Source organism: Taeniopygia guttata, chromosome 5 (genome assembly GCF_048771995.1).
Source record: "Taeniopygia guttata chromosome 5, bTaeGut7.mat, whole genome shotgun sequence".
Taxonomy (NCBI): Eukaryota; Metazoa; Chordata; class Aves; order Passeriformes; family Estrildidae; genus Taeniopygia; species Taeniopygia guttata.
The window spans coordinates 58,799,133-58,811,215 of record NC_133030.1 but is presented as its reverse complement, the minus strand read 5'-3'; the positions used below and the strand labels follow the sequence as shown (position 1 = coordinate 58,811,215).

General features: G+C 42.6%; 1 protein-coding gene across 14 annotated transcripts in view; it reads left to right on the top strand.

The window, feature by feature from the left end:
• The window catches only part of SYT16 (synaptotagmin 16), a 127,224-nt gene that overhangs the window by 69,925 nt on the left and 45,216 nt on the right, over positions 1–12,083 (top strand). The window contains exon 1 of one of the 14 annotated variants that reach the window (XM_072930518.1): positions 9,118–9,142. The exons of the other annotated variants lie outside the window; for them this stretch is intronic. The gene's annotated coding sequence lies outside the window, so the exon portion shown is untranslated. Of the gene's footprint in view, positions 1–9,117; positions 9,143–12,083 lie in introns of those variants that run through there. 14 annotated transcript variants of the gene reach the window in all.

The window sequence follows — 12,083 nt, the reverse complement described above, 5'->3', positions numbered from 1 at the left end:
CTGCTACTTTTGAGCCAGGTGAGCTGGCCATGTGCTTGCTAAAACCAAAACAAAGGGAAGAGAGGAGGGGTGGGAGGACAAGGTTGTCCCTTTTGGGTGACAGCTTCAGTCCTGAAGGCATTTGAGTCTTGCTGCACCACATCCCCACCCACTGCTGCTCCCAAAGCTGGTGATTTTCCCAGGAGTGCTGTGGTGTTACAGCAAAGGGGGGACTGTGGTGAATCAACGCTCTGGCAGCAAACAAAGTCTCAATTAGAAAAATCAGTGGGAAAATAAATATCTGCCTTGTTGCAGTGCAGTTGTTTTCTGTATCAAATCCAAACAAATATCTTTTCGAGGGAGTTCATTTCCACACTGTTGATCAGCAAACAAAGGCTTGTGGGTGTGAAGCTGATGGTTGGGTGCTGGGAATGGTGTGAGCATACCCTGGGTCTCCTGTGGAGTGGTGAAACCACTGTAAAGAAGAGCAAAGTCAGTGGCCTCAATTTTCTGGGTGTTTCCTAGGCCAGTTTGATTTCTGCTAGCTCAAAGTAATGAGTGCCAATCCAGAGAAACTTCCTTAGACATACTGGAGGAGGTTTAGGAGGTGACTGCCTTGCATTAGAGGAAGTTCATATCCAAGCCAACAAACAAATAGAAAAAATTATGAATGGGTAACCTAAAGGAATTCAACCCATTGTGGCATGAAAACTAGCTGGAAAATGGTTATAAAAATAATAATGCTGAGGGGAAAGTTCTTTTTTGTTGTTGGAAGGAAAGGAAAGTGCTGTCTACTCCACCAGCCATCGGCATCCAGCAGTGTGTTTAATTTCTGAGCCCATGAGCATTTCCAGCCCCACAGCCCAGAGCACACTCAGCTCCACCTGTGCCCTGCAGCATAACACAACCTCCACTGACAGAAGCTGCTTTTCTGCCTCTGCAGCTGCGTGTTTCCTGCACACAACCCAACCTGAGCTGTCAGGGAGGTGCAAGTTGACTCATGGATGTAACTGCATCCACACCAGGGGTTTTCCTGGCTTAGCAGTGTCTCCTACAGTGTGTAATCTCTTTTTTTCTTCCACTTCTGCACAAATCCTGGGCCTGTGCTAATAGAACCCAGTAGAATAAATGAAGCCTGACTCATTTTTGCTCCACATATAAGATGTAAAGTAGGTGATTGGGAAAATCAGGGATGATTGTGGTTCAGCTTCTTGGCTGCCATTTCCTACAGCTATGGAAGAACTTTAGGCAGCACAGTGAGAGCCAGTTTGATGTGGAATCCCAAGTACCTATTTTTAAAATCCAATTTTGGGTGTAGGAAAGAAACAGCAGGAAAATATGCTGGTTTTTCATGCTGTTTTCTGTGGGCAGTCCTCTATTTCTTTGCACAGCTGTGTGCAGAATTGGGGTGTAGTGTTCTGACTGCTGTATTGTTTCACTGTAGAGGTGGTTAGAGCCAAAAAATGTCCTTTTTTTTTTTTTTTTTTTTTTTCCCTGATTACTCTCTTTCTTGCTGTTTTGTTCTCTTTTCTTAAAGATTATTTTTGTTGTAAATACCCCCTGGTACGTAGGCTTCCAAGCTCTGATTCTCTTCACCAGTATCACATGCAAACACCCAAATAAACTCACCTTGGGGAGCTTCCTAATTGGTTTGGACATGGAGTGAGGACAGATGGAGAGACAAAAGCAGGGCACTGTCCATTGTCACTCAGCAGAGAGGGGCAATCCTCACCTTTAGCTCTGGACACCAAATATTCCCTGGCTGTTAGACCTGGCAGGAAGGAGTGAAAACACACAGGGATGGTGCAAGGAGAAATCCTCCTCAGCAGTAAATGACCAGTGGGTGTTAGTCAGGGGTGTCCTGCCAGTGTGTAGAAGCCTGGGTCTACTCCAGCATTTTTTAAGACATTTGGGATCTAAAGGAATGGCTTGGATTGGGTGCTCTGCTCCTAAATATCAGGCAGGTCTGTTATTTTGTGCACCACTTTGAATTCCCAGCTGACAGCAAGAGCAGGATGAAGACTCTGGGTTGAAAACTACTAAAGAGCTGCAGCCACCTAGGAATTGATAGGAGCAACTCCATGTGTGTTGCTGCATGTTCCCTGTACAAAATGTTCCTCCTTTTTCTGAGAATCTTTCACAAGTCCCTTGTTTGCCACCAACCTTTCCAGTTGCCTAAAGAAAAGCCTTTTTCCTGCGCACAGTTCTGGGTTTGGCTGGGGTAGGAGCTGTTGCAGATCACTGCTCCTCTCTGTCATCCTGATCATGAAAATTTTAAGGCCAGGCCTGTGTGGCTGCTTCTGTAAAAGCAAAGCAGACGGCAGTGAACGCTCCTGGGATGCTCTGAGTGTATGCATTATGCATAGATGTACTGATATTTTCTTGGTTATGTGATCAAATGCATTCTTTTGTTACTACTCCTGCTTCCTTCAGGGCTTGGTGATGTTGCCATTGAAACTCTCACTGACTTCTGTAGAGCTGAATCAAAAATCTCTGAGACGAAAGTGGAGGCACAAAGGCAGCAGTAAATGTATAGGAAAACCAGAAATTTGGCATTTGGAAAGATTGTTCAGACAAAATTATTCTTGTTTGTTTTTGTTGTTTTTCTAACAAGCAGGCAGACAGGATGTATGAAGTACCTCTGTATTTCACACCTCCATGATGTATTTTATTCAGTAATTTTTTTTTTATTCTTGGGTAAGCTTGGAGCAAATGATAAGTTATTCTTTCTACTTGGTAACACTGCAGTGAATTCTTGAATTATTTATTTCATGCATTTTAGCTTGGTCTATTTGGATGCCTGTAAGCTAACTTTGTAACTCACTGGGTGTTTGAAATTTCTAAATAAATACTGGTGGTTTGAAATACCTTGCCAGAAAAAAAGAGGTCACCCTTCTTCTTCCCCCACTGTCTCCTCTGGGGGAAAAAAAAATTAAAAATCCCACATGCCTCATTATGAGCAGTGGGAAGTTGATTTGTAAAACAGATGCTGCATAGAAGTAATTGAGTTGAAGTTGCTAGAAATATGTATATGCTACACAACATCTGCAGATCTCAAGATGTATTCATTATCTTTCCAGAATTTAGATTGTAATTAGGGGCCCTTTATTTAAGTTTCCATGGTGATGTAGAAAATGCTTCCCCCTTGTCCTTTGCTAATCAGGCCACTTGTGTGTTTGAATGGTGATGGTTTTCCTCTCCCCTGGGTTAAGTTACTGTTATTAATACAGAGATATTAAGTTGACAGGGAGCTGTCGGCTGCTCAGGCAGCGATTCAGCAGCAGGCACGTCAGGCATTTGCTGCAGATTCCCCAGTGCCACCGTTTAATTAGCCCGTGTGCTTCCCAATGTTTGTGAGGAACAGCAGCCACTGTCATAACAAGTGATGCAATCGTGCCTTAGGGACTGGGGAAGTTGAAATCAAAGTCAAGCAGCCAATAATAAATCACACCATGCCAAGCTTCTCTCCTCCATCCCTGCACCCATCTCCTTCTCTCTAAGGAAAAAGAGCTCTGCTGTGTTTTTTATGGGGTTGCAGGTGGGTCAGTGCCCTGACAGGAGCTGTCCAGGAGTCCTGCATGCACATGGCCTTTGCAAGATTTCTTGTAATAATCAGAATTTCACATTAGGTTAAGGCACATTTATCTAAGTTTACAGCCTCACGCCCATGGACCCAGGATTTTAATGTTACAGTTGTTCGAGAAAATGGTGAAAGGTATGGTTTAATTACTAAAGATGTTATTTTACACAAGTTTTTTAGAAAGTTGAGAATGTGCTGAAATGTGAGAATGAAAGTTGAAATGTGGCCTTTTGGTTAAACTGGGATAATTTTTTATTTTTATCCTAATCATCCAAAAGACATACACATATTAATAGAATTTTATAGCATTTGCAGAGCAATTAGATACATTTGGTAGAGCTTACATGAGCTGCAGGTATTAGGCTGAAAAGGAATGTTTATTTTTATGTGTTTTGATTATTTGACTGGATTACATTTAGGCCATGGGGTTTTACAGCTTGAAAAAATTTTTCTCCAAGAAAATTTCAAAGAAGGTTATTTTTAATAGCTTACATAAAAGTAATCAAACTTTATTACAGCTGTTCACCAACCATTTACAAACTAATATTTAAAATTTTTTCACTTTTATCAGAGTAGGAACACAGCTTTTTTCCTCCAGTTGAGAGCTGTTTTCCAACAGGAAGAGCAGGCTTGTTGTCAAACTGTGGCATACCAGACCAGAGGGTCAAACCTACCAGTGTGGTGGCATGGAAGGAGTTGGCTTCTGCTGGGATCAGCTGGATTTGGTGCTCTGTCCTGGGAGAGGAGTGCTGCCTCCTGTGCAGCAGCAGGCAGATTTATGGAGCTGTGACAGCACTTGTCATTAAGTTTATACTGCAGATTTTCAATAGACCTAACAGAGTGTGTAAAAGCAGGTCCCCATTTCCTCACCTGAGGCTGATGTTAGGTTTGGGGCGGAGGAAAGTGCTTTCCCTCCCAAAATGGGAGAGCCTCCCTCTCCACCTGTTTGCTCAGCTGCTGGGGTTTGCCATGGAGATTATCAAAGTGAGTCTTGGCAACCAAATCATGCCCTTGGTGCTGCAGATCGAGCAGCGGCCTGGCCACGCTCCCAGCTGGGCTGTTCACACACAAACCCCTGTGAGCACAGTGCCTGCTGCCATCCCACTGCTCCCAACACCTGCTGTGCTCCCGGTGCTGCTGGCAGGGACATTGTCGAAGACCACCCTAGGATGCAGAGTGGCTTTGTATGGTGGAAAAATCTCTCCTCCAAGCCATGCTTCCAAAGAAAGGCTCAGTAGTCTCATGTTGTTCGGTCTCATGGTTGTTTATTGCAAGTTATCTAAAAGATTTTCTTCTCTGGCTGCTGTGGTTTGCTCAGCAGCTCAGGCAGAGGCACACACACACCCTGACACCCTCTTGGTCTGCTGTCTTCTTCTTCTCTCTCCCCAACCCTGGGCTGCTGCTATCTTTTATATGGTACATTACGTGTTACATGGTTACAGTTTCCCCCCAATACCTATTACCTATATTAAATGGTGCCTTTCTACTCTAAACCAATCTGTGAGTGCCAACATCACCAAGAACATGGAGGTAAGGAAGAAGAAAGAGGAAGGACAGGGCAGGCCCAAATCCCTCCATCTTAAAACTTCTGACCCCCATGTACAAAACTAAAACCCCCCTGTACAGCACTCAAAAATTCTTCCCTCTACTTTGTGACTACTTCTACTATAATATCTAAACTTTTGTGTCTTCTTGTTCTTCCTGCAAAATTGGTAAATCATTCCATGGCTCAAACTCAAAGTCACAGCTGTTTCCAGCTGCCTGCCAGGGTCTCAAATGCGTCTGACTGAGCCTGGAACCTCCAAAAATGTCTGAGGGACATTTTGAGTTCCCACAGGACATCGGCAAAATCTCTGTGTTTCCATCCTGACCAGGCCAGACCAAGGATACAGAGCATGTCCTGAGCCCTCCTTGCCCCATCTGCAGGGTGCTGATGAGGGTACAGCCGTGTCCCACGCATGTGATGGCAGCAGGAGGGCAAGGGCAGCACGGGGACGTGCTCAGCTACGTTATCTTCACTTTTAAAGGTTATCATTTACAGTGGTCTCCAGAGCTTGTCTGCTGCTGGCAGATGGAACCAGCAGTGCCTGTTAGCCACATGCCGTATTTATGTGTGGGTGATGCTACCCTGAGCAGATTACATCTGAGTTGCTTTTTCTGCACAATGAAGTTCTCTCCCCACCTTAGCAGGGGAATTGAAGCAGGAAAAAGTTTTCATGTCCTTTGTTTGCTACTTTGTCTTAGCCCTTGCAAATGATTTTACAAGGTCCTTCTGTGTGTTGTGACTTTGCGTTTTGCTCTGTTAAATATCTTGATTTAAAAAAAAATAGGTTAACATGCAGAGTTGAGCAGGATCTAATAATATGTAAATGTTGTTGATACAAAATGACATCATCAAGCTTTCCAGAGGTTTGAAGAAGCAGGTGCTTTTCATGTTTATGCCCCAGTCCTCCCTAAATCCTTTGTGATTTCTCCCCAGAGTATGCCCCTGAGAGTCAGAAGTGTCCTCTGGCTTCTTGGCCAGGAGCAGGCGGCTGTCTAAAGCCTGAGTTGTGTTTGTGTCCCAGTGAACAGATACAGGGAGGAGGATGAACAGGCAGCATCTTCAGGCAATAACCATGACATGGTTAGGCAGTTTGAGACCTCTATGTCATGGTCACATAGTTTTCAATCAGAAGTATCTGAATAAAAAGTAGGTGTGGGGTGTAGACCCAAATTCAGCCACTTTCCCTGCAGCCACAAGGAGCACAGGACAGAGGTGTCTGGATGCAGAGGTGCTGCTTGCATGGAAACAGGGTCTGAGATCTGCAGCCTCAACACAGAGATGTTCTTTGCTGTGGAGAACAAGTCCTAGTTCTTCCCTTCTCTCTTACTAAGCTAGATTTCCTGATCTTACCTGCAGCTAAAATACTTAGAGGGAAGCATCCAGGTCCAAGACTTGCTGAAGTCCATTAAGATCTATCCATTAATTGCATATTGTTATTGAATTCTGTTTCCTTAACCCACAGGGATTCTCATGGATCTTTATTGGAAATTTTTCCAGACTGAAGACTGCAGGACTTGTTTGTAATTATTTTCTATCTGTGCCACATAAGTCATCTCTTTAGCAAGCCTTTTAGCGGAAGCTGAATGTCTCCTTTTGTAACAATTTCACAAACACAAGGTGAACATTGAATGAATTATGCTGTGTCATTTGCCAGCGCATATGCAAAATGTCAGGCAATGACAGAAACTAAAAATTTATGGCACAGAAGGGAAGAATTTTATGATCTTCCATGGACTAATGTAATGACTCTTTTATACAAACAGAGATGAAATGCATTTAAAAACATAGCTATTTAGAAAATTGGCCTGAACACATTCTAAAATCTGGAGAAGTTCATTAGAGGGAAGAGTCATAAAAGAGCCCGTTGTTTTTAGCTCAATAGAATGTTTTAATTTTGAAATATAATTGCTGGAATTTAATGCACCCTCCAATTAGATAATTTGAAGAGAAGTCTTTCCATCTACCTCTTCTGGTACAACATGGTGCAGAGTTGCTCTTACTTTTATTTTCAGAGGTACCTAGCTGGTGCCTAAATCACAAAACAAAGACTTGTGGATGTAAAGCCATCACTGTGCCCCAAGGGTGTATCACACACTGTTCCACCTGAGCAGATCCTCTGGGTGGGAAGGATGAAGGACCCTTAGGATGTGCTGAGTCCAGACTGGGATCATGGCATGTTCACACTTTGCCTGAGACTTCTCTTCTCCTTGTGTACTCTTAACAGACCTTTTACACATACTGCTGGTAGTTTTCATTTCTTACATAATCCAAAATCTGTAGCAAACTCAGGCAGAGAGCAGAGCTGAGCATCTTGGAGAGCCCTGAATAACTTCTCTCCCACTCAGACTTGGCATACAGCAGAGTCTTCTCACACCGTGTTCTTACAGGAGAGTTTTCTTGACCCTGTGCTTCTGTTTTCACTGTTGTGACAGTCTGCACTTTGGACTCATTTAGCTTTAACTTTTCACCTGTTAAAAAATCTTTGTAGTAACCTGAATAGATCCTGGAGCGCTCACAGCTTGAAGGAAGTGTTTGGAGGATGCTCTGGGGAGTTGAACGGGCTCGAATGCCAGCTCTGCCCACAGCCTCTCTGCAAATCACCCTGTTAATAAAGAGCCTATTTTAGCTCTGGAAACATGGAGCCTTCTCAGGCTATTACCCAGCATGTGGTAAATTAAACAATCTTGGCCTGATTGCATAAAGTCACTTGAAATTTAAGATCCTTTTTCTCTTTAGCCCCTAAAATTTACAGGCCAGTTTTGTTTCAAATTATTGTAATTACATAATGATTCTGCTCCTTTGAGGCTCTTCTAGGAAGTTTTTTAGCACTCTTTCGGTGGCTAATCTCCAAATTACCGGGGGCAGGAGCACTGCTTGGTCTCCCTGTGGGTTTGTTTCAGTGCAAGGGGTGCAGGGGTACTACAGAATTTGGTAGTAAAAAGTAAAAGAAAATGGTTTGGAACTGGGGGTGTAGCAGTGGCCAGGCAAGAGAATTGCTGCTGTGTGAGGGCAAATATTCCTCAGGCCCACTAAGCCATAGCTCTGCTGTCTTTTAGGAAGATGGGTTGAAAAATCACTGCTTGTAGCTAGGAGGATTTCAAGTCCAGAGGTACCTAGGTCCATACTGAAATCCTTTCTTCATCTGGACTATATTTAAACAGGTTCTTAACTTTCATCATGAGTTTATATACAGTTTAAAGAAGGGATCTAATTTCTTTCAAAGAAAAGACATGTTTTGGGTTTTTTTTAATTTTAATTTTTTTTTTTTTTTGCATGGGAGCAAAGTGATTCCTTAGAGTTCACATAGAAAACATGCCCTTGGTCAGCACAGGTAACAGGCACACAAATTCTTCATCTGTGGTTCTTGCTGTTTAATGAACTGTGTAGTGTTAATTTAGCAAGATCTACCAGTCCCCATCTTTTAACACTGGCAGTGGATTTTAGGAAGCCATGAGACCTCTCAGGACATTCCTTTGGCACAATATAATGATTCATAGAACTGAGAGATTGTGTGTCATATACTGTAAATTAGCCAGAACATTTGCCTGCCAATGTGAGGAGGGACTGTACAATATTTTTCCAGCCTGGTTTTCAGTGTTTGCTGTGCCAAGCATTCCTTGTATCTTTGGAAAGAGGCTTCTGTAGCCCAGCTCCTGTTAGGGTTCTACTGGGAGGTCATGCTCATCCTTTCATCTGACAGTTTTTTCACAGCCAGCTCACTAACCCTGAGCACATGCTGTTCTGATTTATTGGTGATTTCTGCTACCCACTATTCCTCTTGCTTCCTTCCTGCATTGTCAACATGTGACCTGAAAGGGAAAGTTTGGGAGACAGAATTCTTAAGAAAAATCACACTTTTTCATTGTACAGTACTATCTGCCCTTAATCTTAGAATTGTCTGTTATTGCTCTGCAGGGAGTCTTGGCTAATTAAAGTTCAGACAATGCTGCCTCAACCTCTGTCCCTGATGCTGTGCTGTTTATTCACGTCAGGTATTCATAAGATGGTTGACATTTTCTTCCTTAAAGATCTCTCAGGTAAATTACAGGCATTTTACTGCTCTGACCTTTTCCTTTACAGGAAGAACTTTTGTTTTCAACATTTATTTTGTGAATACAATGTCAGAGCGGATGTAATTGGAGAGGTGTAGTTGTTCTAGTCTGTATAGTTGGTCTATTACCTGTAATGATTGTCTAATACTGGTATTTATATGTGATTATCTCTTACCAAACTGCTTTAAATTTAAAGAAAAAGCAAGTCTGTTTCACTGATTGGTTTGGGTGAATCACCTTTTTCTTTACTTCCCCTGAATACTACATTTGCTCTCCTAACACATTCATTTTGTGCCTGAGTCTCAGGGAGATGGTTTGCTCTATTAATATATTTCTGGAGTTCTCCTCTTACGGGTAGACTTTTATGGCTTTAATGTAGTTTTTGAAAATTCCTCTATTATTGATCTAGATATTATCCCAGCAGGAATCAAACCCACAAGACAATTGTGTGAGGATAATTTCTTACTACAGAAGCATTTTATTCTGAAAGCCTGCTGTGTGGTGTGTGCTTTGATGGATGACCCACTGTTTAAATGTGTATTAGACATCGGCTTGCTAATTAAATGCCTTAAGGAGTGCCTGTATCCATTCAGTCTCAGTAAATGCGTGGAATTTCTGTTATTTTATTTCTTGCTTATGCTCTTATGTTGAGTTCTTTCTGTTTTCTGACCTTGTAGAGAAGGGAAGTAATGGCAAAAAAAATTGCTTTCTACCCTCACTCAAGACTTTTTGCTCGGGGCAGAGGTGAGACAATGAGGGCTCTCAGGTTAGAACTGGGTCTGCCAGATGGGAGGAAGAGGAGACGAGATGGGTTCTGCATTTCAGAAGGGAGGGAGAAGAGCACTCACCTGGAATTTGAGAGAGATGAATTTGGATCCCTCTTTGCTCCTGAAGGACCATTTCCAATGAGGAAGAGAACCATAATTATGAAGCTATGAGGTGCTCTCAGACTTGTTGGTTGAAGTGCCTGCGCTTGAAGCATTTTACTGGGAGGGAGAGTGGAGTTTGTTCATAGTTGAAGAGAGGGGATGAAGTTATTCTCCTAATTTCTGAGTTCTTAAATTTAAAGAGCTGCCAAGGACAAGAACAAGGACTTCTGTTCACCTGCAGAAAATGTTTCCTGAGTGTAATCCCCATTCCTCTTGTTGAAAATTTGTGTGTGTGTGGAGCAGATAAGATTCAGAAACAGTGTATTTGCTGCTAAGGCCAAACAGAATTTCTTCTACTCAGAAAGATTTGGGCTTTTTGTTCTAAGACAGAGGGATGTATAGAGAATCATAGAAAGGCTCAGGATAGAAGGGACTTTTGAAATTTATCTAGTCCAATCCACCCACCTTGATCAAGCTTTTCAGAGCCCAATCCAGCCCGGCCTTGAACATATCCAAGGCTGGGGTACCCACAGCTTCTCTGATCAGCCTGTGCCAGTGGTCTCACCACCTCACAGTAAAGAATTTCTGCCTGGTATCCAATCTAAATTCACCTGTTTCAGTTCAAAACACCCTTGTCCTGTCACTACAGGTCTTGACAAAAAGTGTCTCTTGATCTTTCTTGTAATCCTTCTACAAGTACTGAAATCAGCAATAAGGTCTTCCTGTTGAACCTTCTGTTCTCCAGGATGAACAGCCCCACGTGTCTCAGCCTGTCTTCATGCAAAAAATATTTCAGCCCTGAGACAATTTTTTTTTTGTTTTGGACCTGTTCTAACAGTTCCATGCCTTTCCTGAATGAGTCAGTTCCCTCAAGATCCTGGAATGCATCTCATCAGGTGCCACGGATTTGTGGAGGTCCAAGTCCTTCAGAGGGACTCATCTTCTAAGATGGGTGGGACTTCATTCCTCTACTCCCTGCCTGGAGATTCATGGGCTTGAGAAATGTGAGACAAGCAGCTGACAGTGAAAACTGAGACAGAAAAAGTTGTTGGGTACCTCAACCTCCTCCATGCCAGTTGCTACCAGATTCTCGATTTCATTTATCAGACAGGGAATAAAAACATTGATTCATTTTAAAAAAGCAAACTAATGGTTTTCCATTAAACACAGTAATTAATACTATCTTTTGAAATTTGAATTTGAGACCAAATCTGAAAAAAATGATTGTTCTTTAGTAGTGATCTTTGTAGGAACATAGACGTGGCTCTTCTTGAGCAGGGGAGTGGACAAGATGATCTCCAGAAGCCCCTTCCAACCTCAACTCCTTCTGTGAGACCTTTAGACCCAAAGTAGCTCTGTTTGGAGAGGAAATTGTTATGTTTTCATTGCTGCCATCACCTGTCTGGAAGCACAACTCATTCTTTCACTGTGACTGCTTTTTGTGTATTTGAAAGAGATGGAAGCAGAATTTGTCTTTCTGTGTTCCTGAAGCAAGCAAGACTCATCACGAGATGCATTAGGAGGAAGAATGTCCCTGTTTTTCTTCTGAAAGTGCTTCCAGAACACATCCAAGGCTAAATCATGGTGTTATTTTCATCTGTGTCCCTGGACATGTAATTATCTGTGCTGCTCCATCCAGAGAGCTCTCACCGGTGCTTTCAAGTAGAGAAAAGTGCCCTGTGTTTATAATAGAGATTTCAGTGATGTAGAAAAGGAATCTGTGGTGAAGAGAGGGTTATTTTATTCTCATTAATGAAGCTTACTCTAGCTCATGGACTGTGTGTGTATAGGACAAGATGAATTAAAACTAATAAAAGCAGTTAGGAAATTGGGTAACACATCTCCCCTTAGCTGTCCTTGGGAGGAAAATTCAACCCAAGCATGGGATTTAGAGATTCCTAGCTGGTTTTTGGAGCTGGTCATGCTCACCTAAGCTCTCAGGGATGGGTGAGAGGGTAATGCTGGCCCTCTGTTATGTCTGTGAAGATGCCTTCCTCACCAGCATCATGCTCTTGAGGACAATGCTAACTTCTGTCATCTTCTCCTCCTTCTGCACA